Here is a 27,755-nt window from a genome sequence, read left to right on the forward strand (position 1 = left end):
TGTTGCAGCCCTTAAGAAATAAAAATTTTTAAAGTCTTTTTATTTAAAATTCGGTGCAAATAAGTATACAATCTTAAGCCATAAATTCCATTTTTTGTTGTTCTTGTTGTTTGTTTTTGCTTTTGTTTAAATGATGTGAAAGCTTTTGTTCTAGTCAAAGGCCTCTGGGCCTTTGAATTACAGTAACGTTACCGTAACTCCTTTGCTGGTTACCCTGGAACTAGAGTATGAGACTGAGTGACTACAGTGTATGCACTGCATTATAATATTTTCATGTTAGAAAAGCCCTTTGTATTTTCCAAAGCCCCTTTTCATGTGTCCCTTGTTTAAGAAGGCACAATGTGACAGTTCTACTTTGTTTCAGAGAGGAAGGCCATCCCAGCAGCAAGAGGACTAGAGACTGTACACTCTACACTCTGCCTCCCCTCTACAGTCTACGGGAGAGGAGTTGGAGCAGAAGGGGTGGGGCTAGACTTAGGGGTGTGTCACACTGAAGCGGACTGGGTAAGAAAGACCAGTTCTTCCTTTTAACTTCAAACTAATGGAAGATTGAGGTAGAGACAATTAACTATGTGGTAACATTCAAACAGAAGTATGTGAAAATGTGGTATTTACTAAGGGGTTATAGAATGATGGATAAATTTTTACTATGTTACTTAAAACTTTTGTCTTTTCCAAATTTTTCTCAAAGTGCTTTGTTTGTTTCTTTAAAAAAAAAAAAATCTCTTGCTTGCCAGTTGTTAGAAAGCAAAAAGCAAAAGACCAGAGTGAGTACCTGGCAGGTCAGAAGACAAAATGGGAACCGAGGCTGGTTATTCAAGAGAAAGAAAGAAAACTGGGCCTCCCTGCAGGTAGCTGGCTGTAAAATATGCTTCTTCACAGATTCTGGCTCATCTTTAGTGCACTGATCAAGTGCTGTGTTGCTTTTTATTCTATCTCTGTCCTCATGATGTGACTGTTATGGCATTAATGTGTTTTACCATGACTTCATATTGTTTTCTGCCAGTAACCCTTCTGCTATGCCTTTACTTTCTTCAAATTTGGGCAACACAGCTGCAACGTAGACTTCAGAGTAGATGGCTTGTGGAGAGTGCTTTCATTCACTTCCATCAACCATCCCCTAACGCAGCTTGATACGGTGTATTCTTCTCCGTCAGAGCAGTAAATCTTGCACAGAGGTGCAAGCTCTGTTAAAAATCGTGCTGGTCAGAGTGATGTAGTCTACAGCGGTCCTCTCAGGGTTTTCCTTTGACATTTGCTTTGTTCCAGCGGGTGAAGTAACGATCTACAAGTGGTGGCACTGCAGGCTCTGCGGCCACTGGCTCAGTAGCCCAGGGACCCTGGGTGCTGCTCTTAAAATCTTATAAAATCTCAATATTTACAGTTTTATAGTATAACTACATAAGTATGCATATAGATAAATTCAAGTCGGCAATAAAGAATAAATGATGTTTTACAATCTTCTATTGGTAGCTATGAGCATTCTCTGGGCTAGACCATACTTTGATCTTTAATAAGAAAAAGGGGGTATTTCCAGGGCACCAAGAAGCAGAAACTAGTCAAAAGATTTCATAAACTTTTTTATTTCATATTGAATTTAATATCCAAACTACTTCAAGCTTCAACAACACTCCTCCCTTTTCACTCTTAATTGATGACTTTTTATCTTATTTAACTGAAGGAAATATAATCAGATGTGAATCTCTATATACTCCCAACAGCAAATGTACTAACCTATTCAAATGTGCCAGTATTCTCTGCTTTAACTCCTGTTACAGTGGATGAATTATCTGTTTCTACCTACTCTCTTAGCAACTTTCAAACATGCAATTCAGTATTATTAACTATAGGCATCATGCTGTCCATTACAAACCCAGAACCTATTTATCTTATAACTAGAAATTTGTACCTTTTGACTACTTCACCTATTTCCCCCACCGCCAGCCCCTGCCTCTGGCAACCACCAATCTGTTGTTCTCTGTTTCTGAGTTCAGTTTCTTTAGATTCCCCTGTAAGTGAAATCATACAGTATTTGTCTTTCTCTGTCTGATTTGTTTTATGTATCATAATGCCCTCAAGGTCTATCCATGTTGTTGCAAATGGCAAGATTTTCTCCTTTTTATGGCTGAATAATATTCCATTGTGTATGCGTGTGTGTGTGTGTGTGCGCGCGCACATGATCTTTATCCATTCGTCTGCTGATGGACACTCAGGCTGTTTCCATGTCCTGGCTATTAATACTGCTATAATGAACACGGGGTGCAGATAGCTTTTCAAGATAGTGATTTCATTTTCTTCAGCTATATGCCCAAAAATGGAATTGCTGAATCATAAATGATGAGTATCTTAAGAGCCGAAGCCATATGTTTGTTTTCTTGGTATTGCCACTGCATAGCACAGAGCTTGGTAACTAACTGGTAGACAGTCAACAAATATTTGATCAACTAGACTGAATTAAATCTACAAGCATTGAGATGTGGAAGAATGTTCTGCTACCTCTCTGCTGGGAGTTAATTTGTCCCCCACCCTCACTCCACTCCCACACTAACATGCACAACACACATAGAGAAAGGAGGTGTTCTTGTGTTGTTAAACTTTCATCAGCTATACTGAGGCTTTTATTCTTGAGATATGTGCCTATGTAGCCTTAGAGCTGACTCAGCATATTGCTTGGTGAGTGAATCTGGGAGCCAGCAGGAATCTCCCCTCAGCTGCTGGCTTCCCCAGCCTGTAGCAGGTAATGGAGTGCCTGATAGAATGCAAATGAAACTGTATGGCTATCTTTTCAGAGCCAGTGCAGGCTGAGAGGCTAGAATGTGGTCCATTGATGCTAGTTTAAAATGCATGTTAGTGTGCTAATTCACGTCAAAGATAAGTTTACTTTTATAAATACTCCTTCTCTTCCCAGTAAATAAGCTAGAAGAGATGACTCTCTGACACGAATGAGACTTCAGGACTAGGGCACTCCTAAATGAAGGGGCCTATTTAGTTAATTATGGGGCCAACTTGTGAATGTGCTGCTAGAGGCTAGAAATGAATACTACCCCTTGTGCTAAAGGACCAGTAGATGATTTTGTCAGCCAACTTCAGCCCTGTTTGTGAAGAGCCCACACTTTCCTGGATAATCAGCCCAACTGTTAGGTCTATTTAATAATTAGAGAAGCCACATGTTGGTCAGAGCTAACAAGAAGAAGTAGAGAGCAAGGGTAATTTTTTTTTTATCCCTTTCATCAGGGAATGTTCATGAGTATATGTATGTTCTGGGTTGGGAGTTGGACTCATGTTCTGAGGCAGGGAGGAGTCTACTCCAGAGTATGCAAAATTATTTTACTGTTCAGCACATGGTATTCTAGCTCAGTGTTCTGTTCAGAAAATTTTAAATAATACAAACCAAGATTTTTATAGGACTTGACATTTTCTATAGAAAATTCCATATTTAGAACACATGAAATCAATGCAAGGAATGACACTCTGACTACCTTTTACTCAGTACTTACTAGGTGTTGATAAGAATCACCATTGTCCATATATCCAGTTTATAAGTTCTGTCGATTGTGCTTCTCAAGGTCAAAATATAGGCCATGGAGTCAGAATACCTCCATCTGAATTCTAGTTGTACGTTTATGTGATCTCAGATTCTTTATGTGTAAAATCATACCTACTTTATAGGAGTGATGTGAACAAAAAAATATGTTAATACGTGTTAGGTGCTTAGATAAGTGCCTAGCATACAGTAAGTAATAAATTACTAGCCATTTATCTCCTGAATCTGTCCTATCTTATTTCTCCTTGCTCCCTTAATCTAGGATTTCATTATATATTTCTTGCATTATAGTTCTCTCCATGATTCTCCTAACCTACTCTAGTATTTCTCTACCTTACATAGCTACCAGAGTAATTTTTTTTTTTGAAATGCACATATCATGATGTCAATCCCCTGGTTATATTCAAACTCTCCATATGGCATACAAGACATCCTCCTTTCCAATTTTAGTCTCCTTCCTGCTTCTCCCATTGTGTTCTTCCACATATGGAAAGGCTTTCAGTAACCCCATTGAGGTAGACTCTCTTATGCTTCTATGACTCCGTGTAATATATTCTTTCCCTTCTTACCCACCTGGTGAGCATCCTTCAGAGTCCTACCTAGGATTTCCTTTCTGTGGATAGCCTTCTACAACCTCCTTTCATCTGTGACTAAGCTAATTGCTTTCTCTTCCATATTTCTATTTACTAGTTATAATTCTATTATTTCATATACCCTACTATATTGTGACTTCACGTGGTGATGGGATAGTTGTTTTAGGTAAGTACCTAAGAAGGTGACACTACACTCTGCCCAAGTGGAGGGAAGTATTATTTGCTTAGCGGACATCTGAAATTAGAGATCCAAGCAGTTAGACAATACTCATTTAGACTGAAATAGCTATGGTTTTAAGGCATGATCTCTCTGAAAGAGGAAATTTAGAAAAATTTACTTATACTTCATAATATTTGAAAAACAAATATGATTTCAAGTGCCTTTTGTGAACTATAGAATTAAATAAGATAAAGCCAGTGCAGAAGTTGAAAGAGGATATGTTGTTTGATTTAGAGTATTTATGTGACAGAGATTTCTGGTTGCACGCCAATTCCATTTTCCCCCTTCTTCCTCAGTATATGTAATTGGAGTCCTAGAAGAAGAGGAGTGAGAAGGATCACAGAAAAAAATATTTGAAGAAATATTGGAGGAACTTTTTCCAAATTTGATGAAAACGCTAAAGCCACAAAAACAAACTCAACAAAACCCAAGTAGAAAAATATGTAGGACATCATAATCAAATTGCTTAAAGCCAGTGATAAAGAAAAAAAATTTTAAAATAGACAGAAGCAAAAAGATATGTTATACACTAAAGAACAAAGATGAGAATGACAACAGGTTTCACATGGGAAACAACAATGCAAGCCAGAAGACAAGGAGCAACATCAAATGTGTTGTAAGAAAAGAAAACTTCAGACCAATATATCTCATTAACACAGATGCAAAATTTTTAAATTTTAGCAAATGGAAACCAACAATATATTGAAAAGTTAATTCATCATATTTATCCCAGAAATGCAAGACTGGTCTGAAAATCAGACCAGTCTTTCCATAACTCTATAGAAAGTATAATGTACTATATTAACATGTTAAAAATAAAAATCATATGATCATCTGAATAGATACAGAAAATGCATTTCACAAATTCTAACTTCCATTTCTGAAAAAACTGATAGGTCCTTATGCTGTAAGTACTCAGAATAATTTCTTAAAGGAGGGATCTGAGTGAATGAGAGAATGAAAATTGAATGACATATAGATGAATAGATTCAGAACAGAGACCTTTATCTGTGTAGTTTTTGGCTCAAATGGAAAAGCAGACTGCTCATCATTTCAAATTAGAACTCTTGTAATATACAGAAACATTTTGGGGGGCATTTCACCTCCTTTTACAGAGTTAATGATTATTGAAGGTTTTTGTTACATGCCGTTGAGTCTGCTCTGACTCCTGGCAACCATATGAATGGACGATATCCACAATGATCTGTCCTCAACAGCCCTGTTCTGCTCTTATAGACTCATGCCTATGACTTCTTATTGAAAGTAGATGTCTGTAAAAGAAGTGGTTATATTTGTTAACAAGTTAATTATATTTCATCAATATTTCACCACTATTTTCATAGCTCAGTGGAAGCTTATTTAATTAGATCGAGTGGAGCCTATGAAAATTAATTCCAAAATAATAAAATCTTTATTCAAATACTTGCACTCTTATAAGACAAAGAACTACTGTATTATTCAAGTTATAGTATATTATGCTATGAAAACAGAAGTTTCAGTGGCTTAACACAATAAAATTTTATTTCTCACTCAAGTTACATGTCTAGCACTGGTCAGCAGAGCAGCTCTCATCCACTTGGTCACTCAGAGTCCCAGGCTAACAGATTCTAGCATCTCAGTACAGGACCCCCATAATTTCTACATCAAATGAAGTGGGAGAATGGAGAACTCATTCCTTCTCTTATTTGTTCTGCTTAGAAGTGTTAAAGTGTTAAAGAAGTTCCCCCATCTAACTGCAGTGGTGCCGGGAAATATGGGGAGCACATGGAAATTCGGTGAGATGTAAACATCTCTGCCTCAGTTATAACAGAATCTAGACTCACCCAAGGTAATTATTGGGAGCTACAGAAAGGGATGTAAATCGAGGGAGTTATTTAAATTTCAACATCCTTGGAATGTGTTAGGGGGTTCCCTCTAACTATTTAAGTAAAATTAGATCAATTCTGTCCCTAGATGTACATCTTTCTTTCTCATGAATGTTGCTGGGTGACAATTCTCCTTGGGCCATTTATGTTTCTGTACATCTTGTAAGCAGAAGAACTTTTTTTGTTCTAGACTATCTCTCCAAAGATATTTGTACAGTGAATAGCCTTGAAGGTATATGTCTCAAGCAAAGGGTGGGTATGTTTACTTTCCAGTAAAAGATTTGAGTTCCCTAACCTCAGGGTACCCCTCCTGTAATGCAACCCATGGGCATGACGTGGGCCCATTTGTGTTGCCCTTATGGGACCTGAGGCAAGGGACGCTGCTACAAAAATTTCTGGCTGCTGCTATTGCTGTAAGTAATAATCTGTCCTTCTCTGTCCTGGAGTCTTGTTTTCTTCCGCCAACATCGATGAGACCAGTGGGTGAACCTATGATCATAAGCAGGGTAAAATCTCAGATCGTTTATGACTGTTGACAAATGTATATAATAAAACATCTAATACCCAACCAAAAATGGTTGATAAGAACGCAGAAGTTTCATTCATTTAACAAATACTAGTTACGTACCTAGTATGTGTGAGATATGAGACCAGGTATTAGAGAATGTAAAGATGAAAAGACTTGGCCCTGTACTCAGGTTACTTATAGTCTAGTTGGAAGAGATACATAGAAACAATTACAGTGCAGTATCATAACCACTGTAACAACATGTTGTACACAATGCAGTGAGTCTCTTAAGGAGTAAGAGTAGCCTAATCCCCTGGGGAGGCTTTACATTGAGGAGGTAGTATTTAAATTGAAATGTGAGATGAATGCAGATTTACCAGATGGTCAAGACTAGGCTAAGACTTTCGGGCAGAGAAAATATGAATAAAAGCCCTGAACTGAAATTTGTTCAGCATGACAGATTCTAAGTGTGAGAAGGCACAAGATGAAAGGTGAAAAGGGCAGCCTGAGGGATAAGCAGTGACTGCACCGTGGAGGTTTTTATGTCACATAGAGGACTTTGGTTTTATCCTGTAGGCCATGCAGAATAATAATTTAAAAATCATAATAGTAGGAATTTGTGGTAAGAAGACTCTCAAGAAGATTTTAAGAAGCAAATCTTAATTTTTCTAGAACATTATTTACTATGTTCATCTTGTTTTCATATAAGGTCATTCTTTTATTATTGTTAAGAATTATTTTCTTCTAATTAAATAAATTCTCTGTGATAATGCATATCACTCCTAAGTGGATATTTAAGCCAGTTTTGAAATTGCAGCTGGATAGCCAGGCTACAACAGAGCTTTATCTTCAAAGGTGAGTTGTGTTCATTCACCCTAATGCTAGTGAGAAAAGTTTGTGAGGTTTTATTAAACAATAATTATATTTTTTTTTCCAAAAGAGGCATGGTCTTTGCTGTTTCTATGATGATTTTTTTCTCTTTGGAAGGCTAATTTTTCAATTTAATTTTTATGTACTGTTTCCATAAAATACATTTGGATTCCTTCCAATAATATTTCTGAAAAGACTTAAATTGAAATACAGTTGGCAGTCCATGTGAAAAGTGTGTCATCTGTGTATGTTACATAGGTTAAATTTAACTTGGTGGTTCAAAAAAAATGTTTACATATTCCTTCAGGATGTAAGAATAGGGTTTTCCTTGTAGTGAGGTAGAGTTGGGTGCTGGAAACCCAAGGCATACGTTTGTGAAAACATTCCTGTTATTTGCTCAGGTACTTGCCAAGTCTGTTGAAGAGTGAGACACTGTCTTTTGCTGTTATTGGAATTTATAAATGTGAGGCAGGTGTCATCTACATGGCTACTGACCTTTTGGCTCTTTTGTTACTCTGGAAAAGCCATTAAGTAAAAGACATTTTTACTTACATAGGGCAAATAGAGCAAGACATTTATTATAAAATTGAACTGTGAGTTGCCACGTTGGAGTCACAGAGATGATATCATAGTATAGTAACCTCTTACACTCTAGTGTGAAATACTCTACTGACTCTCAAATGATAACTCAGCCTGAAGTTTTACTTACCTCTAATTAGAAAACTGTTTACCTGTTGTGATTTTAAGAATGTCACAAAGGACTTACTGCCTGGCAATATAGTTTCCTGTGTATTGGTATATAGAGGTATATACCACAACTAGAGATGAAGCTTAAGGTACATATGCCCCTAGGTGAGGCCTTTTATACTTAATATGCCCCCCTGGGTGAGGCATTGTATATTTAATACATTGTACTATAAATGCATTGTAATAGCAGACTTTATTGATGGAGATTAGTGAGAAGGATAAGTCACTTGAGTACCAGATGTATGAAGCAGGGGAAGGGCTGGAAGATTCAATATAGGGTAAATGGATATTCCAAAAACAAATACAATGATGTTAGCTAATGTATATTGAGCACCTATTAAATACCAGGAAGTTCTAAGCTCTTTAAATGGGTTATCTTCTTTAACCCGCCCCAACAACCCTGGGAGGTAGGTACTATTCTTATCTTCCATTTTAAAGATGTGTCAACTGAAGCACAAGAACAGTGAGTCACTTTCCCAAGGTTACATAATTGGCACATTGTTGAGATTTCAATCCAGCAGTCTGATATTAGTGCCTACACTTTTAACCACCATCCTATACTTTATTTATATCATAATTCTGTGCATGTATCTCATGAATTAGAGATCCCTGCATGGCACAGAGTGGTTGGCCCAGCAAGCTACAGTCAATTTACCAAAGGAGCTGTAGGGTAAATAACTATATATACTATAAATATGAACAATAATGTAAGGTGGTAAAAAGTTCGAAAGTTCTTCTGTTCCTTTAACAACCTCCTAAGTTCTTCTTCCTTCATCACTGTAAAAGGTAAGAATTCGGTACATATTTGAATGAATAAGTAATTTAAGCATCAAAGTTATAGTTTGTGTCCAAAGTGTAAGACATTGCCAACATGCTCGTTAAGTTTTTTATTTCCCAGGGAAGCGCAGTACCTTAAGCTAGCAATCATATATTTCTTATTGAGAGTAGAAGGGAAGGAAACTTGACGGAAAAGGCTTTGGATATATCTGAGAAGGCATGCTGGACTGGGGGAAGTATTCCTCTGTTCAGTTTTGTCTCATTTCCCCTTTTATTGGGATCAAACCCAGATTGGATTATTAAGTGAGATTTCAGCTTTTGTATTCTTAAATTTTCCTTTTCTTTGCCATGAAGACTCTTTTTGTCTCTCCTAGGAATGGATTTACCTCTCCTTTGCCCTGTTCAAGCAAAAGAATGAAGTAAAAAGTACTGATATGTTGAAATGTTTAAGAGCCCAAGTTTTAAAGTTGACTTTGATTTGGAATCTTGACTCTACTGTTTGCTAAGAGCATAACCTTGGGCAATTTCTTAATGATTTGGAAACTTATTCTCCTCTTTTATAAAATAGGTATGTCAAACGAGGGTACTTACAGCTGTAAGGTAACAAAACTCCCAACTGTCAATAGGCAATTTTCCCCACCCATCAAGAAGTCCAGTGATTAACAGCTGCTGATTTTGTGCAGGAGCTTGAGGATTTCAGGGCCAGCTTTCTTGCCATATTCTAGGCCATTGTCTAATTTTTTTACCTCAGGGTAACAAATCGACCGCTGCAACTCCAGACATTTCATTGTGTTCAAGGCAGGAAGAAGATGGAAATTGCAGCAGTCGTTTGCTTGCTTCCTTCTTTCCTTCCTTCCTTCTTTTGTTCCTGTCTTTTTCTTTCTTTTTTCCTTTATTTCCTTCCTTTCTTTTTTCCCTCCTTCCCTCCCTTCCTCCTTTCTTCCCTCCCCTTCTTCCTCCCTCCTTCCTTCCTTCTATTCTTCTTTCTTTCCTTTCTTCTTTCCTTTCTTTTTCTCTTTTTTTCTTTATTTATTTCCTTCCTTTCTTTTCCCCCTCTCCTTCCCTCCCTTTCTTCATTCTTTCTTTCATCAGAAAATCAAAATCTTCTCTAGGAATCCAGATTTCTACTTATGTCTCATTGGCTAGAACTGTGTCATATGGCCATTCCTACCATAGGAGCTTGAGGAAACAAGCATTTAGCTCTCCCAGTGGGATTTCAAAAGTTGGCGAGACCTCAAACATTTATATTACAAAAGAGATTAATAGACTCTACCTCATAGGTTAGATAAATATTAAATTAGATAACATTATATAAGATACTAATTCTGGGCCTATTACAAGGAAGTACTTAATAACAGGCAGCTGTAGTTATCATTGTTATTTCTTATATTGTTCTTACTATTGCCAAGAAAGGGAATGCAAACCCTGTATAGACTCTCATCTAGATAAAATCCAAAGCCACAGATCTTCCTCTTTAATTTCTGTCCAATCTCATCACTGGCTGCTTTTCCATCCTCGATACAGAAATAACTGACTTCTTTAGGAAAAATTAACTACTTGGCATTCTTCCCTATGCACACTGTTCTGCTTCCCCTTTGCTTATACCTGTCCTGATTCCTACAGTGCTATCCATTCTCGTTGACTTATCTAGCTCTGACCCAACCTTTAAAACCTGCATAGGTTTTACCTCTCTGGCAATTCTCAGCCTTACTCCAAGTGGGATTAGTGCCCCTCTTCAATGCTCCCCTGTACCCTGATTACATCACTTTCATAGATTTTACCAAGACAGTATAGGAATTTTTTCTTTACTTGATGGCCTCCTGTGGTAGGCTCTGAATTTCTGGAGGTCTGTGTCAGCTTTCCTTCTCATCTTGGTGTTCCCTAAATAGTTGACAGTCAGTACATGTTTGTCAAATACAACTGAGGAGTCATGTTCTGTCTTCTCCCATTTTCATTGCCCTCCGCCCAAAGCTCTTTATAAACGTCTCTCTTTTTTTCCTCCTCTCTCTCAGGCGATAATGATAATCTTTTCAAGAAATAATAACTGGATCGTGATTTATATTTCTTGGTGTTTTGGAAAGTAAACATTTACTTGGATAGCTTGAGCTCCCGTTGATCCTGACAGCCAGCAGCAAGGAGTTAAAAATGGAACTACGTAAACTAGCTAGAGAAAGAATCTCTGTTCTTTGGGTTTTCTGATAGTTGAATTGCCATGGAAACAGCCCTGCCTCTGTGTTAGTTCATTAGGGTTTTTTTTTTCCTTAAATAATTTGGAAGACGGCCATGGTCCACAGTAGACTACTTCATGGAAAAGATTATACTTGACATCCCCTTCCTTATGCTACGCTCTGCACCAAACAGGAAACCAGCAGTTCTTCAACATAACACATTCCTTTTAAGACTGAATTATTATAGCAAGTAATTCATTTGATTTTAAAAAGTCTCCTTGCTGGAGTATGTGTATGAAGTAAGAACAAGAATAAATTTTCTATATCAAAACCATTCTAATAGATATTATTTAATCTATGCAATTATTTTACAATCTTAATTCATATTTATATCAGATACAAGTACCACATCTTGAAAAGGGGAGGAATCGGCTTTCCATTGTATTGTTCAGGGAATATATGAGATGAAATACAGATAAATCTTTTTGTAGATGAATGAAGTTATGTTTTCAACTAGTTTGGGGGGTTTTTTCCCCATGAAATAGGAAGAATAAAAGGAGTGTGTTAAAAGTTCTTCCCTGATTTTGATCAGGGAAGACTGGCCATAGTGGATTCATTCAAATTGCAAACTTTATTTCTATGGAGGAGTCTCTTGAGTATTGTGGTATATGCCTGAGTTTCTTGCCAAAGGAATTAGAAAAATTTGCTCTCGTTCTGTGAGACAGAGATCAGTAGCAACTTGACTACAACTGTTTTAAAACATGACTATTTGACTTTAAAAAAGTTCAGCCTGCCATGGATAGACCGACAGAATTGGTAAAGTGGGCCCTTTCATATTTCCCATAGATTGAATAATTAGTGTCTGATCATTTATTACTTTATTAAAAAATTTCCCAGGAAAATATCTGAAAGTCATTCAACAAACTGAAGCCCAAATGATTGCTAATAGCTAGAGAATTTTCACTTGAAAAAGAATCGACTTCTTTAGTTTAAACTGAAGTAAAATTTAGGCATGAGAGAAGCGGCCACAATCTCCCTTAGCTATAGTTAATAATCATGCCTCTAAACTTGTGACATCTTAGAAATTATTTATCATCCTAAATTTACATAATTCCAAAAGAATTTTGGATTCTCGTAGAAATGTGGATGCCTATCTGGTCAATAATCCTTCTCTAGGCAAGAAATAGATTATTAAGCAAAAGGAGCTTATGGAGTTGATGTGAGCAACTTGGACAGCCTATTTGGCAAATACACCTATGGAGACATCTTATAATAAGTAGTTTAGAAAGTGTGTTCAGAGCTGAAATTCAACACCAGACAGAAAACACGGCCCATCTATTAAGGATTAGAAGGTTGCATAGTTGAAACAGTTTTCTATGCACTTATGCACTTTTTACAAAAGTAAATCTTGTTAAACAACAGAGAGATCCATTAATGTTCCTGTGTTTATGTTGTTAGAAGCTTTTCTGCAGAACTTTGTTGTCACGTCTCAGTCTATGGAACACATTTCATATGATTAGAAAAGAAATGCCAGTTAATTACTAAATCAATTTAATAACAATTGCTAAAACACTGATTTTTTTTTCCAGCTTTACTGAGCTATAATTGACATATTACATAGAAAACATTGATTTCACTTTTCAAAACAAGTGTCATTCATCCAGCATTCAGAAAAACATTGATTTTGTACTTACTGTGGGCCAAGTACTCTGCTAAGTGTTAGGAAACAAACACAAATAAGACTTACAGAGCTCATAGTCCCAGAGAGGAAACAGAAAATAATTATAATAAGGTGCAGTTACAGAGGCCTGCCCAGAAGATTAAAGGCCAAGTTCCATTTCACACAGAAGAATCAGTCTAGAAAGATGTATTTCTTTGTAAGTTATCTACAGAAAGTAGCTAATAAACATTTATAGATGCTTATGATATTGGAGATAAGCACTGGTTGGAATCTATTATTCTTTTTATTCTTTCTTATTCACGCTTAAAATAAAAATGCTTTGAGAGATATGAAGCGCTTTAAAGCGTGATGCAAATCTATGGCATAATCAGTATTTGCAAACATTATTTGTTCCATCTTTGAATGCAACAGTGCTAGACTGATTTTGGCAGACTTTGGCCATTTTTTTCCAGAGATGGATAACAGGGACCAAAATTAATAGACACAATCAGACAAGAGAATGTATTTATGTAATTTTACATATAAACATTTCTGGGAATCCCCTGCCTTCTGAACTATTTTTTTTGACATCATAAACAGTGAGCTTGTTTTTCCTCAGCAAGGAGACTGTTTCTCTTTATCAGTGCCCAGCTTTTAAACAGCTAGTCACTTAAGTAGACATTTTCATTCTCAAGTAATAAAATCTTATTTATCATCTCAGAATTTATGTTTTTGAATGTGATGTTTTTTCAAAATAGTCATTTTTAGAGATTATACCCTATTCCACTGCCTAAAGTGATTTGCGAAGTCATCTTTTAGTCTGTTTTTTAGACATCTTGTTGAAAATTCTAATTTAATTTAATTCATTATATTTCTAGTGGCACAAAGATATAAGTGCAATGTAGAATATTGGAAACTTTGAAAAGCAAAATAAGAAAATTGAACTATCTATATTTCCATCTCCTATAAATTATAACCTTTAATATTTTAATTTGTACTCTACTTAAGAGAAAGATAATTTTAAAAAATGGGATCATGCTTTAATATTGTTTTGAAATTATGTACCCCATTAAAAAATGTGGGGTGAATTTCTTTCCATGCTTGAAATCGTTTATATAGATATAATGTACCTTATCTAAGCAATTCTCTATTGTTGGACACATGTTGTTTCGCTCTTTTTTCTTTCCTACCTAAAAGAACACTCTGGTGAACATGCTTATAACTAAATCTTTATCCATCCAAAATTATTTCCTTAAACTAATTTACTAAAAGGAAAATTGGCTAAACAAAGAGAATGGATGTGAACTACCCTCAGCAGTGTATGCCTGATTCCCTAAAGCTTTGCTAAATTTAAATATTATTTTTAAAGTCTTTATCAATTCAGAAAGCAAAAAAAAATGCAATTTCATTTTCAAAAGAATTTTCTCTCTACTAGTGGAGTTAAACTTATATGTACTGCTCATTTTATTTCTTTCATCAATTGCCTGTTAAAATCTTTATTCATGTTTCTATTAGTATGTCTTTTTTTTTCACTTATTTATAGGAAGATTTTATATGGTAAGGCTAGTATACAAAGAATACAAAGTATACATAGTATGCAAAGACTTCATAGTATACAAAGTATACATGTGTTGCAATTACCTTACCTAACTTTATTTGCCTTTTATAATATTAACACTATATTTTAACATTAAAAATTAATTTTTCAATAATAATTTTAATCTTATTTAATATTCACAAATAGTTCCTTAGATCCTTTAGGGAGGTAGATATCATACTGAGAGAAACGGGAAGCACTTCTCAGTTGCCCCATTCTTCCCTTTCATAGTGTAGTCTTAAAAATAAAGAATGGTTTTGCTTTGAATATATGTTAGAAAAACGTTTGCCTCAAGACCATTAGCTAGTTGCTTCTGTGTCTAATTATATGGCAGGCTTCTTAACCATTGAAATAAATAGAATAAAGCAAACTCCTTTATCTAAAATGAGCTGAGCAGTGTGATAACTGACAATATAAAAGAAATAAGGTTGGAATAATTGTGGAATACTTCACAAAGAAGAACAATTTTGAGGTATAGTTCAAGAAACCTTGTATTCTTTGTTCACAGTTCTTCCCCCTTGCCATGAATCCTCACCTCCTATATGACAGGATTGTACTTATATATCTCATTGATGTTAGGCTTAGTCACATGACTCGCTTTCACTATGAAATGTGCACAGAAATGATTGAGTGCTAGTGCTGAACTAGGCCTTAAGAGAAAGCACATGTTTCCTTTTATTCTTTTGTGCCTCTACCATTTCCATGAGAAGAGCATGCCCCAGTTCACTGAAGGCCCCAGAATGAGGCATCTAGGAAAGAATGAACCAGCTGACAACTAGAAGCCAAACCCACCTGAGCCCAGCATATACCAATCAAACCTCACTGATCTACAGACTTTTAAGAAAAGTAAATATTTGGGGGTTATTTGTTACTCTATATGATTGCAGCAATACCTGACTAATGCATATTATGAGGAGTGGTTAGGTCATATACTGGTAACCTCTTCGTTCCTGTTTCAATCTGCCTCAATTCAAATCTGCCTCAATTCAGATTTTCATCCCACCTGCTTGGATTGTTTTAAAAGCTTCCTGTTTCTTTAATTGTGTATTAGTTAGGGTAACCCAATGGCTATTAGAAGGTGATCCGAAATTTGTAATGTTTCAAACACAATACAGGTTTTCTTCTTGCTCATACTGAAAAGGTGGGTGGGGATCCCCCTTCCACACATTTAGGAGCTAAAACTGACAGAATCTTTTCTATTTTCTATGTACATCTTTCGTCATGGCCCCATGGGTCATCTCCATTCCAGCAGCTAAAAAGTTAATAAACTAGACCCATAGTGGTGCTCATCAATTCTGCTCACATTCTTTCGGTTTGAAATCAATCATATGATGATATCTAAATGCAAGAAACTCTAGAGAATGTAAGTTTTGCTGTGGGGACAGGAAAAAAAATGAGAGCATTTGTTATGATGAGCAGTTTATCATCTCTGCTACCCCATCACTTGTTTAACATGCTTTAATCTAAAATTGCTAGTCTTAAAAATCCAATGGGATAATACCTTTCTGCTTAAAATCTATATCAGATTTAGCATAAATATGTGATTTCCATGTAGACAGTTTCTGTTTTCACAAAGTATCAATCCTGAAGAATAGATAAACCCAGCACTTCTTCGATTTCTTCAGTAAATAATCCCGTCATCCCAAAATATTAACAAGCAATGTAGAAGCTACCTATAATTTCATAGGAGAGGCTGCAATCATTCACGATATGGCAAACAGCTCAGTAAATCCACTTATGAGCTTTTTATTTTACCCTTCCAGCTTGAAGGCCCCAAATCTTTCTTGTTCCTCTCTTTTGCACCTATAACCCTATCTACCCATTCTTTTTTCTTATATATCTTATAATAGAACCAATATACCAAACAAACATGCATAGCCACACTCATCACCTCATTCAGGAAAATAATAAAGACCCATTCATTGCTAGTTGCATTCTCCTTAGAAAGTAGTGAAGGATCGTAAATTGCATTTTTTCCCTAATACAAGTTATATACAAAACCTTGTGGCTGACTCATTTCTACTTTTAAAATTTTTTATATCTAGTTTTCCCTTTCCTGCCTTCTTCTACACTTAAATCATACTGATCTCCTCACTATGCCTTGAACGCATTTTTTCTCTGTCTCTGGGACCTTCGTAGAGACTACAGCCTCTGCCCAGAACCCCGTTTTTCCTGCCTCCGTGTGTCAAGATCCCATAAGTGCACTAAGGCCTAGCTCAAGTATCTCCTTCACTGTAGAGTCTTAACCTGCCCTTATTCCACTGCCCAATCTGCATGGAAGAATTCATTGTTCTTTGCTCTTATAGAATTCTGTGCACACCTCAATTATAGTACTTATTACATTGTTTAATGTATTATTCAGGTATCTAGTTTCCCAGAATGGAGATCTTGTCATCTTTGAATTCTTAGGATAGTACCTAACATGTAGCTTGAAATACAGTTTGTCAGTAAATGTTTGTTGATGCAAGAAAATCTGCCTTGAGAGTTGAAAAGTGGCCAAGGGATTGGGAGGCTCTCAGTTCATGACCAGAGGTTTAGTAACTACTCTGGAATGCAGAGCACTCCCAGGAGGAAAGCCTTCAGAATAACTTTAATTCTTCCCCCTAAGTGCTGTCATTGAAGGGAAAAAAACATTTTTGGATCTATTTTAATATGTTAGTTTCCAGCAGGTTCTTACATTACACTTTTTGTGATGAGAACACTGAAGGGGGGAGAAGATTGAGTGAAAGGAGAATACTAAGCCAGAAGCTAGGACATTCCAGAAATGTTATGAGATTGAAAATGGGTAACTTTCCTCCTCACTTCCTGGGTTTACATGCATTAATATAGCTTGACCAATTGAACTCATCTTGGGTTTCCCTGTGAATATTGTCTCTTTCAGGCCAAATTGTTTATCTAATGTAACAGATAGAGAAAGAATCATACATCCCTACTAATTCAATGAATGTTTTTGAATAACAGAATGATCCAGGACTTGAGTTTCCTAGTGCAATTAGACAGTAACAAACAACACCATGCATTTTTGCATGGAAGAACACTTTGAATGTGAAGTCGGTAACTCAGATTTCTTTCTTATCATTTTGGCCTTGATGCTGAAGCTGACCAGAGGTACTAAATAATATCCTCATCAAACTCTACAGAGTAATTAAGGTACATCCTACAGAGAATTAGGCAGTAGAGACATAGACATGGTATAAAGAAGCCCTCTTCTACTAACTGGAATAGTAATTGTCAGAGTATTACATAAGATAAACCTGGCTGTTGTATTCATATAAATCTCCAAATCTCAATGGTTTAACACAAAAGTGAATTTTTTCATCATGTTGGACAGTTCACCTCTCAATGATGATTGAGGTATAATGGTTTCCTGGTTTCCTTTTGATGGTTTCTCCCATCCTGTGACTCTGGAAAATTCAACAAAAGACTCCCAAGAATTCCCCTGAGGTTGTCTCCATCCCAGGCAGTGAGAAAGGGAAAAGGGCACAGAGAATTTTCTGTGGACATTTTTATGAGCCAGATCTGGAAGGGGTGCATATTGCTTCTGTGTCCATTCCTTCAACAAGAAACCTGTCACAAGACCATGCCTAACTCCAAGGAAAGCTAGAAACATAGTTGAGCTATTGTAAGGATAATGAAACAGATATGGTAGACAATGCCATAATCCATTGATAAAATAAACATAGTTAAGAGAATAAGAAAAATTTACAATCGGTCCTCATTTTTCATGGATTCCATATTTATGAATTTGTCTACTTGATACAATCTATTTGTAACTCAAAATTAAAAACTCTTAGTGCTTTCATAGTCATTTTGGGTATTATTAGAACAGCAAAATATTTGTCACCCAACTACTCACATTCCCAGTTGAGGCTGAATAAGGTGATGCTCTGCCTTCTTGATTCAGCTCCCAAACTCTAAATAAGTGTCCTTTTCACAGTCTATTTAGTACCATTTTTTTTTTTTTGCATTTTTGTGCTTTTTGTTCATGACTTCAGTGTAAAATGGCCACCAAGCATAATTCTGAAGTGCCATACAGTGTTCCTAAGCACAAGAAGGCTGTGGTGTGCTTTACATAGAAAATACATGTGTTAGGAAAGCTTCATCTAGGCGCAAGTTACAGTGCTGTTGGCTGTGAGTTCAATGTTAATGAATCAACAATATATATTAAATAAGATATCTTTTAAAAAGAAATTCACATGAAACAAGGTTGTGTATTGATTGGTTGACGAAATGTAACCAGAGGTTCACGGGAACCTAACCCCGTACTTCCCCTCGGAGCGGTGGTCCAGTATTCACTGATTCGATATTAATGGTGATTTTACAAAACATAACTACCACAAATAACAAGAATCAGCATTGTGTGTGTATGTGTGTGTATGATTTTAACTTTCTTTCCTACTGATATTTTTTGGGTTTACATATTATATCAGCCACTACCTGTTGCCTGTCCCAAAAGGCATTCCCTACTTCCCCCTGAGAGTGTGGTTTTGTACACTAATACAATCCTGATTTCGTTCAGACACCAGAACTTGATCTCAAATAATGTTACTCAGCACCTAGATTAAGTTTCACTTAGCATGTAGCTCTACTTGGTAAAATCTAAGGGGTCTGTCTTGCACTGCCTTCTATTATTTCCTGGATCCCATATGGTAAAGGATATGATTTTTTGAACTTCTCCAGCCATTTTTCAACCATGAGGTAAAGACCAGTAGAACCTCCCAAACGTTAACATAATTAAGCTGCTAAATCAGTGACAGCAACTCTCTACCTTCAGACTTATCTGTACAGAAAATAAATCCCTATTTTTTAAACTACTGTCAATTACATTTTTCTTACATATAGAAGTGCTTATAGCCAAAAGTATTGCTACTTATTTACATAATATTTAGTCCATTCAACAAATACTTGCTGTTTACCATGTGCAAGCACTGTTAAAGTAGTGGATATTTAGTATGAACAAAACAGATAAATTCATGCCCATACAGAGTTTATATTCAGTGGGAAAAGACAAACCAAAAAAAAAAAAGAGAGAGAGAGAGAGAGAAGAAGGAGAAGGAGAAAGAGAGGGAGGGGGAGGGGGAAAAGGAGGAAGAAATAAATTTATAAGTGCAACTGTCAACCAGTTTGGGAAGAAACATATCAGATCCTTGGTAAGTTCACAGTTCAGTCCCTACTGGTGGGAACAGAGGCACGTAGGATGCCAGAGCGCATTCTCTGGCTGAGAGCATGCAGAAGGCCATGGACATCAGTCAGTATGGTACATGGAATGAATGAAGAGCCACTCATAAGGAAGAGCCATTAATAAGGAAGTCCACTAAGTGGAGATCAGTTAAAAGAGCTTTATTGTACCTGAGAATCCCAGAAGAGGAAGACACTAGTTCATAAAGGGGTAAGAGTAAGAAGTTGGGTTGAGTTTTAAAGAGCGAATAGGAGTTCACCAAGCATAGAGAGGAAAGAAGAGCTTTCCAGAGAGAACAGAATATTAAAGACATAGAGTTGTAATAAAACATGCAATGGTTGATAATCACTTCTGTGGGCTGAAGCCAAAGCTAAGAAGTGGAAAGAAATGAGGCTGAAACTTTAGTTTGAGACACATGTTAAAAAGCTTTTTATATCATATTCAGAGTTTTATATTTATGCGCTTAGGCAGTGGATTTCAAACATTTTTTAAGCAGTGGATACTCTTTTAAAAAACAAAATCTCATCTAGAATACCTATAAATAAAGTAGGTGAAAGCGGGGCTTTTATGCAGTGGGAAGTTGAGTTAGGAGTTCTTGTCTTTCTTCTTTTCCTCCGTGGCACCCTCCAACCTGTAGAACCTTATAAAAGGGCAAAATATGACTTGAAAATCCACTAACAGGGGCATCAGAAGACTGTGACCTTATTTTTTTAATAAAAATTTTATTGAAGTATAATTCACATGCCCTACAGTTAGCTTAGATTTATACTAACTTAATTTCTTACATATAATTTACTTACATATAACTCTATTCCCATTCCCTTTTTTGGTGCCATTATTGTTATACATTGCACACCTATATATATTTCAAACTTTACAGTCCATTTTTACAATTATTATTTTGTCTAATTACGTCTGCTAGAGAAGCTGAGAAAAGCAAAAAAAAAGTATCTATAGAGAGTTCATTATGTTAACTTTTTTATTTACCATTTGTGTTTTTCTTCATTTGTTCCTGTGAATTCACATTGCTCTCTGGTGTCATTTCCTTACTCCAGTACAACTTCACTACCATTTACCTCCTCTTTGCTGTTATTGTCAAAAATTATATTTCTTTATGTTATAGACTCAACACTATATTAGTTTATAAAGTTACTTTTTAAATTAGTTAAAAGGGGGAACTAAGCATTTATACTTTCTTTCATAGTTACATTATTACCTTTACTGGCACTCTTTGTTTTTCCATATGAAATCAGATTACCATCTGTGGGTCATTTTCTTTCAGCCTGAAGAACTTCTTTTAGTATTTCTTATAGGATGAGACTGCTAACATCAAATTCTCTCAGTTTTTGTCTAACTAGGAATGTCTTTATTTTGCTTTCCTTTTCGAAATTTATTTAGCTTGACCTAAAATTCTTGGTTGACTTTTTTTTTTTTTCCGGCACATTTAATATATCATTCCACTACCTTCTAGCATCCACTGTTTCTGATGAAAAGTCAGCTGTCATTCTTATTGAGACTCCCTTATACATGCCAGAGCAGCCAACTGGCCTACCAAAATTACACCTCTACCTCTTCTTTACTTTACAATTACAATATATAGTTATTGCATGAGTACTCAGTAAGGAACTAAAATTTATTGAATACTTAATAGGTGCAATGAAATGTAAGACTCTCTCATTCAATTGTCATAATAATCCTGTGAGGTATCTCTATTTTAACCTCTAAGAAAACCAAAGCAAAGAAAGGACAATTTCAGTGTCCTCTAGCTAATAAGTTGTAGAGCTGAAATTTCAGATCTGATCTTTATGAGTCCAGAGCCTGTGCTATTTGCATTACAACATGCTGCCTTTCTAACTATAGACATCATAGACCAATGACCAAAGGATATTTGTGGTAATTTGATTTAATACATCTTTAATTAACACCTAATTATGTTTTATATTTCAATAGGCATTTTGGGGAACATGAAAGATAAACTTCTTGCTTCTGGAAGTTTATAATCTAATTTAACAAAAATGAATTTAGTAATGGTGTATGACAATACATTTGTGAATTATAAATGCTGCTAGAAGTTATAAATCAGTAAATTAATATAGATATGGATGAACCCAAGGAGGTTGAATAAATTATCTAGAGCTATGTTTTAGGCAGGCGATCTACCATTAATAAGCACATTTAGGTGAAAATGAGTGTAAAATATTTAAGGATAAACAGAAGGGAGTCCTGTGTAGAGCTGGGGGAGAAAAGAATGGGATATAATAATGGGTCAATGAGTAGTCATGGAAGACCTCAGATCTCAAACATATGATTAATGTGTCTAAACTGGGTTTTCCAGGCATTATAGAAATACAGAAGAATATTGTATAATACTCATTTTTTAAAAATGATTTACTGAAAATAAGTATGTCAGGGGTATGTAGGAATCAAGAAGTCAAAGATAGGGGTTCATTTCTTTGAGCCAGAGTTGCCAGCCAAGAGTTAACAGCATGCACTCCCAGCTAGGGAAGTGTTTTAGAAACCTTGAGAGCAGCACTTGCCAGAGGCAGCGTTTCTGCTTTCACTTAAGAGTTGGAAATACGCTGCTTCTGGGCAGTCTAGATCTATGACACTAACCTGTTCAATCCACAGTGAGGTGGTAGAGAGTTTACAGATGCATTTGTTCAAAGATTTTATCCCTCTTAAACAAGCAGTTTGTTTAGTGACTTTTGGCATGACCCTGTTGTGACGAGTCAGGCTCTTTAGTACTTAAAACATTTTGAAGAAAAGATGCTATGCACATTGAATCGATGCTATTTATGACTACTTTGGTTTTCTTCTAAGTGTCTGGAATGTCTGTTCAGAGATTACCAACTTGGGGGCTCAAAGGCATTCTCAAGAGACCTTGCCACAAATGGCAGTTCTATCAATACCCAGTTATGAAAAAAAGAACAGTATTTTATGACTATTAGGAGAGCTGGCACTATTTATATCACATAAAAAGGTGGCCCAAGTCATCACTATTATGCTGGCCTTGGTAAATTCATCAGGACATGTGGTTTTCCTCAATGTTGATAAAATGTCTCCTTTGGTGACACCAGCAAAGGATAAAGTTCAAACTCTTAAACTTGTATTCAATGTCCTCTACAGCATTCTTTTTATTTTTTACTACTTACCTACAAAAACCTCTGTTCTGACCAAACAGCCCAATTCACTATTGCACAAACTTTTTATTTTCTCATTAGTATGTTTTTGTTAACCCCATCTACAATGTCTCCCTTACTTCCCCTCCTTCTCCTTTCTATCCCTTTATTTAAGTCCTGAGTATCCTTTAAGAGGTAGTATACATTCTGATCCTCCATGAGGACAGCTTCATAGAGATTATGGATGGTCTACTGTTTATTCCTGTGGTTGGTTGGTTGGTGTTCTCAATATAGATTCTATTTTACATTTTTAAATATTTTTTAGATTTGAAACTCCTAAAGGTCAGGAACTGACTCTGTAACTCTGCACACAACTAAGAGTCCTATAGAATTGGGAACTGAAAAGTCAATGCTTTATTGATACTGATGTTATGAAGACAAATAGAGGAATGCAATAGGGAGAAGAGTTATTGTTTACTCCTAGAAATTTGTTCTATAATTTATAAGAAAAATTTATGTTGATCCAGGTTCTCCTGAAGAATTTGTATAAATGTGTAAAATTTATTAGGATGCCCCATCAAGGCTGGGGAAGTAAAGCTAGTTTAGGCTAGCTAGCTGAGATTCTCAAACTAAACTTTTATGATATTTCTCTGGCTATGAAAAATGAAAAACGAGCTTCTCCAAATGAAGATCACTTTTCTACAAGTGCCTAGTGTTTCTGGAAAGCCGAGGAGAGCTAGCAATGTGTTCCTGTTTTTCTGCCTGATATTGTAGTTTCTGCTGGATATTATAATCTACATCAACATGTGCCAGCATCATGATTGCTATTATAGTACTCTTCTTGGTGATCCAGATTTATTTCAGCAGGAGTAGCAAATGCTCCCACTGTTGCCAGGAGTGATAAGCAAGAGCTACATATGCTGACATAAGGCCAGTAAAAAATAGAAACTTGTGTCAGTCATTGTCTGAATCATCAACGATGACCTTCCCTTATTTCTTATTTTCCCCCCTCACACCCCATTTTTAGGCAATGCTTTTGGCTATCATGAATCGGAATTGCACTATGCACAAAGAGAAGTGGTCTGCTACCATTTTGATGAATGCTTCTGGGTGAACCAGGCTTGGCATATAAGGGTCTTGCAACTTGGTATTGTAATTGGTTTAAAGGAGATGCTGCTTCCGAGACTGAAATTATATCAACTAACATGCAAAAGGTAGATAAAATGCTCTTTTTTCTTTCTTTCTTTTTTTTTTTTTTTTTTTTTTTACATTTTGTTCTGTCTTGTGGTAATACGTTATGAGGATGGTAGAAGTATATGCACCATTTAATTCTAAACCACCAGGGAGGTTTGGTACTTAGTTTTGGAAAAGACTCATCAGTCACCACCAACTCATCATGTGCTATGGAGCATCAGGCATGGTAATAGGAAAACACTTGAAGAGGTTAGACTATACATAAATATTTGTAGCCCGCTGAGGTGTTTTCCCAATTGTAAAAATGTTAGAGAAAATATGAAGAAAATGTGCACCATTTGCTTAGAGAAAGAATGCTTTATATTCTATGCCAATGTCTCTTTCTCCTTTTACTTTCTTACTTTTTTTTAGTATTAGGAATTAAAAATATTTCGTGCAGCCTTAGGTAGAATATGATCCAGTGACAAAAATAATTGTGAATTTGTCTAACTTCTAATCTGTCTTAACTGTTTTCTTTACCTGTATTCACAATTGGCTTCTGGGTAAAGAACCTCACTTGTTACTACCCACCTTCTTGATTGGTATTGACTAAATCGTACTATGGGTCCTCCTGGGGGATCTTCTGTTGAGTAAAGTTATTTCCTTTACTAGATTCTTCCCAGTATGGTGTCTGTAAAACATTCTGAATTTTTTGGTTGTTATCAAAACAGTCTCCTAAGCCCACGGTCTGGGTTCTGATTTGGATTGGAGAGTCGCAGTTTCATAAGGATCAAATGAATGTGCATTTCTGGAAGGAAGGAACATTTTTTGTGGTCATGGCAAATGCCACTGGACATCACCAGTTTTAGACTTAGGGGCATCTGAGAAGAATGTGATATTTTTCCATAGTTTAGCTTCTTTTGAAGCTAAGTTCCTTCAGTCAGTGGCATGCTCTCATACTGGAATGATTTTTTGCTTAGTGTGATTATAGATATACTTGGTCATACTTCAGCCCCCACTAGTTGGGAGCTCCCTAAATTAAATATGTATACTGAATCTGGCCTCTGTAATTATTGAAAATAAGAAATTGAATGCAGATGTATTGCAGTCTCTGCTTAGATTCAGGCACTACTCTCAAGGTTAAGAAGGGGACAAGGGAGAATATGCATGAAGACAATTTACCAAGGATTAGGCTGCATCTTTTTTCCTGTGTCTGGTTTAAAGAATCTCAGGACTTTCTTGAAAGGGATATATGGAAATTGTGGGTAAAAGCATGGATGATTTAGTGGTGGAATAAAGAGAAGAGAATGGTAATAAACGGGGATATAGATTAATTTGGTGACAGATCAGGAAACTTTGGTAGTAGATATACATTTCTAACAACTTATTTTTATATTTGTTTTGAAATAATTTCAAACTTGGAAAAAATTACAGTAACAGTACATACAAAAAACTCCTATATTCCCTTACGCGACTTCTCAAAATGTTAATATTCTATATTTGTTCTCTCTCTTTCCTTTTTTAACCCTCCAGTGTATATTTTTCAAAAAACAAGAAGACTCTCCTACATAACCAAATGCAAACATTCAAAGAAATCAGTGATCTTACAGCACTAGTGTCCTATCTACAGACCTTATCAAATTTCAACTTTACCAAATTGTGTCTCCTTTTGTTTTCTGATCCAGCATCCAATTCAGATCAGGAGCTACATTTAGTTGTCATATCTCTTTAGGCTCTTCAACTTGAAACAGTTCCATGATCTGGTTTTCATGATCTCGAGTTTTAAAACAGTAAGACCTTTCATTTTGAAGGGTGTTCTTTAAAGCTGGGTCCATCTGATATTTCTTTGGGACCAGCGCCAGGTCATGCTTTCTTGGCGAGATTCCTACAGAAGTGATGCTGTGTTCTTCCCTATGTGTGACGTTAGTGTGTGCACAATGTCTGTCTCTGCATTTCTCTACTAGTGAGGCTAACCTTAATCACTGGGTAAGTTATTGTCTGCCAGATTGCTCCACTGTAAAGTCACCATTTTCCCACCTTGATAATTCCTCAAGTGTTTGTGGCTGGGAGGAGGTATTCCAAGATTATGCTGATATTCTTTTCTATAACAAAGCTTCACCCACTAAGCTACTAAGCTTAGCATCTACTAAGGAATCCGTTCTGAATAAACCACCACTATAACTATTGCCAAATCTATAATTATTATTTGGTATCCTATAGTAAGGAAAAGTTTCCCTTTGTATTAGTCTGGGTTCTCCAGAGATACAGAACTGCTATGGACTGAATGTTTATGTCCCACCCCCACCCCCCGACCCCTGCCAATTCATATCTTGGAACCCTAACCCCAAATGTGATGTTTAGAGGTAGGGACTTCGAGAGGTAATTACGGTTATTTGGGTCATAAGGGCAGGACTCTCATGATGGGATTAGTGCTCTTATAAAAAAGAAGAGGAGACACGGGATCTCTCTCTGGATGCACACACCAAGGAAGGTCATAGAAGGACATAACCAGTAAAAGAGCTCTTAACTATGAACTGAATCATGCTGGCACCCTTATCTCAGACTTCCAGTCTCCAGAACCATGGGAATTAAGCATTTGTTGTTTAAGCCACCCAGTCTGGTGTTCTGTTATAGCAGCCTGAGCTAAGATAAGAATATACGTGCGTGTGTGCGTGTGCGTGTGTGTGTGTGTGTAAATTTAGACAGACAGACAGACAGACACAGATTTATTATGTTTATTATAAGGAATTGTCTCACATGATTATGGAGGCTGAGAAATCTGATCATCTACCCAGGAGAGTCAATGGTATAGTTTCTGTTGGCATCTAAAGGCCTGAGAACCAGGAAAGCTAATGATGTAAATTTCAGATTGAGTTCAAAGTCCTGATAACCAGAAGAGATAAAAGAGTAAGTTCTAGTCTGAGTCCAAAAGCAGTAGAAGGCCTATGTCTCAACTCAAACATAGTCAGGCAGAGGGAGCAAATTGTTTCTTACTCTACCTTTTTTGTTCTAGTCAGGCCTCCTACAGATTGGATAAGACTAACCTACATTAGGGAGGGCGATCTGTTTTACTTAGTCTGCTGATTCATATGTTGATTTCATCTAAGAATGCCCTCACGGACAGACCCAGAATAATGTTTAACCAAGTATCTGGGAACCCTGTGGCTCAGTCAAGTTGACACATGAAATTTACTATCATAAGTCCAACCCTTGTCAACTTGGCACCATATTCTTCTTAAACCATATTAATCTCCAAAGAAAGACACAAACAAGGTCAAAATTTCACCTCATATGGTATACCTATCCTGCATATAACCGAAACCACACTAACCCCTTCCCCAGAAAAAGAGGTAGTCCTTGAGTGATGTTTACTCTTCTCCTTGATATCCAGTAAAGTTAACAATATGTTAAATACTATGATATAAAGTCAGTATATTTTATAAGGGGATGTGGGAACAAAAGATTCTGTGTATAAATATATTCACAACAAAATAGAGAGTAAATACTCATGACAATTGCAGTCCTCATTTCTCTAACTATTCACATAGTAACAGTTGGAATTTCTAACTTCTTTTCACCTAGTCTGTATTACCTTCGCCTTAGCAAACACCTCAACTAGTCTTGATTTGCTACCTGGTGGAGTGACTCAAACCTTCATTCTTAAAGGGTCTGGGCCATTAAGAATTAGTAGTCTTGCCGGGATTGAGTTGTTATAGTTTTCCTCTGACCTTAATT

General features: G+C 36.3%; 1 pseudogene; it reads right to left on the minus strand.

Moving 5' to 3' along the window:
• Positions 1-944: 944 nt before the first annotated feature.
• The window catches only part of LOC120586104 (protein Abitram-like), a 29,393-nt pseudogene continuing 2,582 nt past the window's right edge, over positions 945-27,755 (minus strand).

Source organism: Pteropus medius, unplaced genomic scaffold (genome assembly GCF_902729225.1).
Source record: "Pteropus medius unplaced genomic scaffold, Ma_sr-lr_union100, whole genome shotgun sequence".
NCBI lineage: Eukaryota > Metazoa > Chordata > Mammalia > Chiroptera > Pteropodidae > Pteropus > Pteropus medius.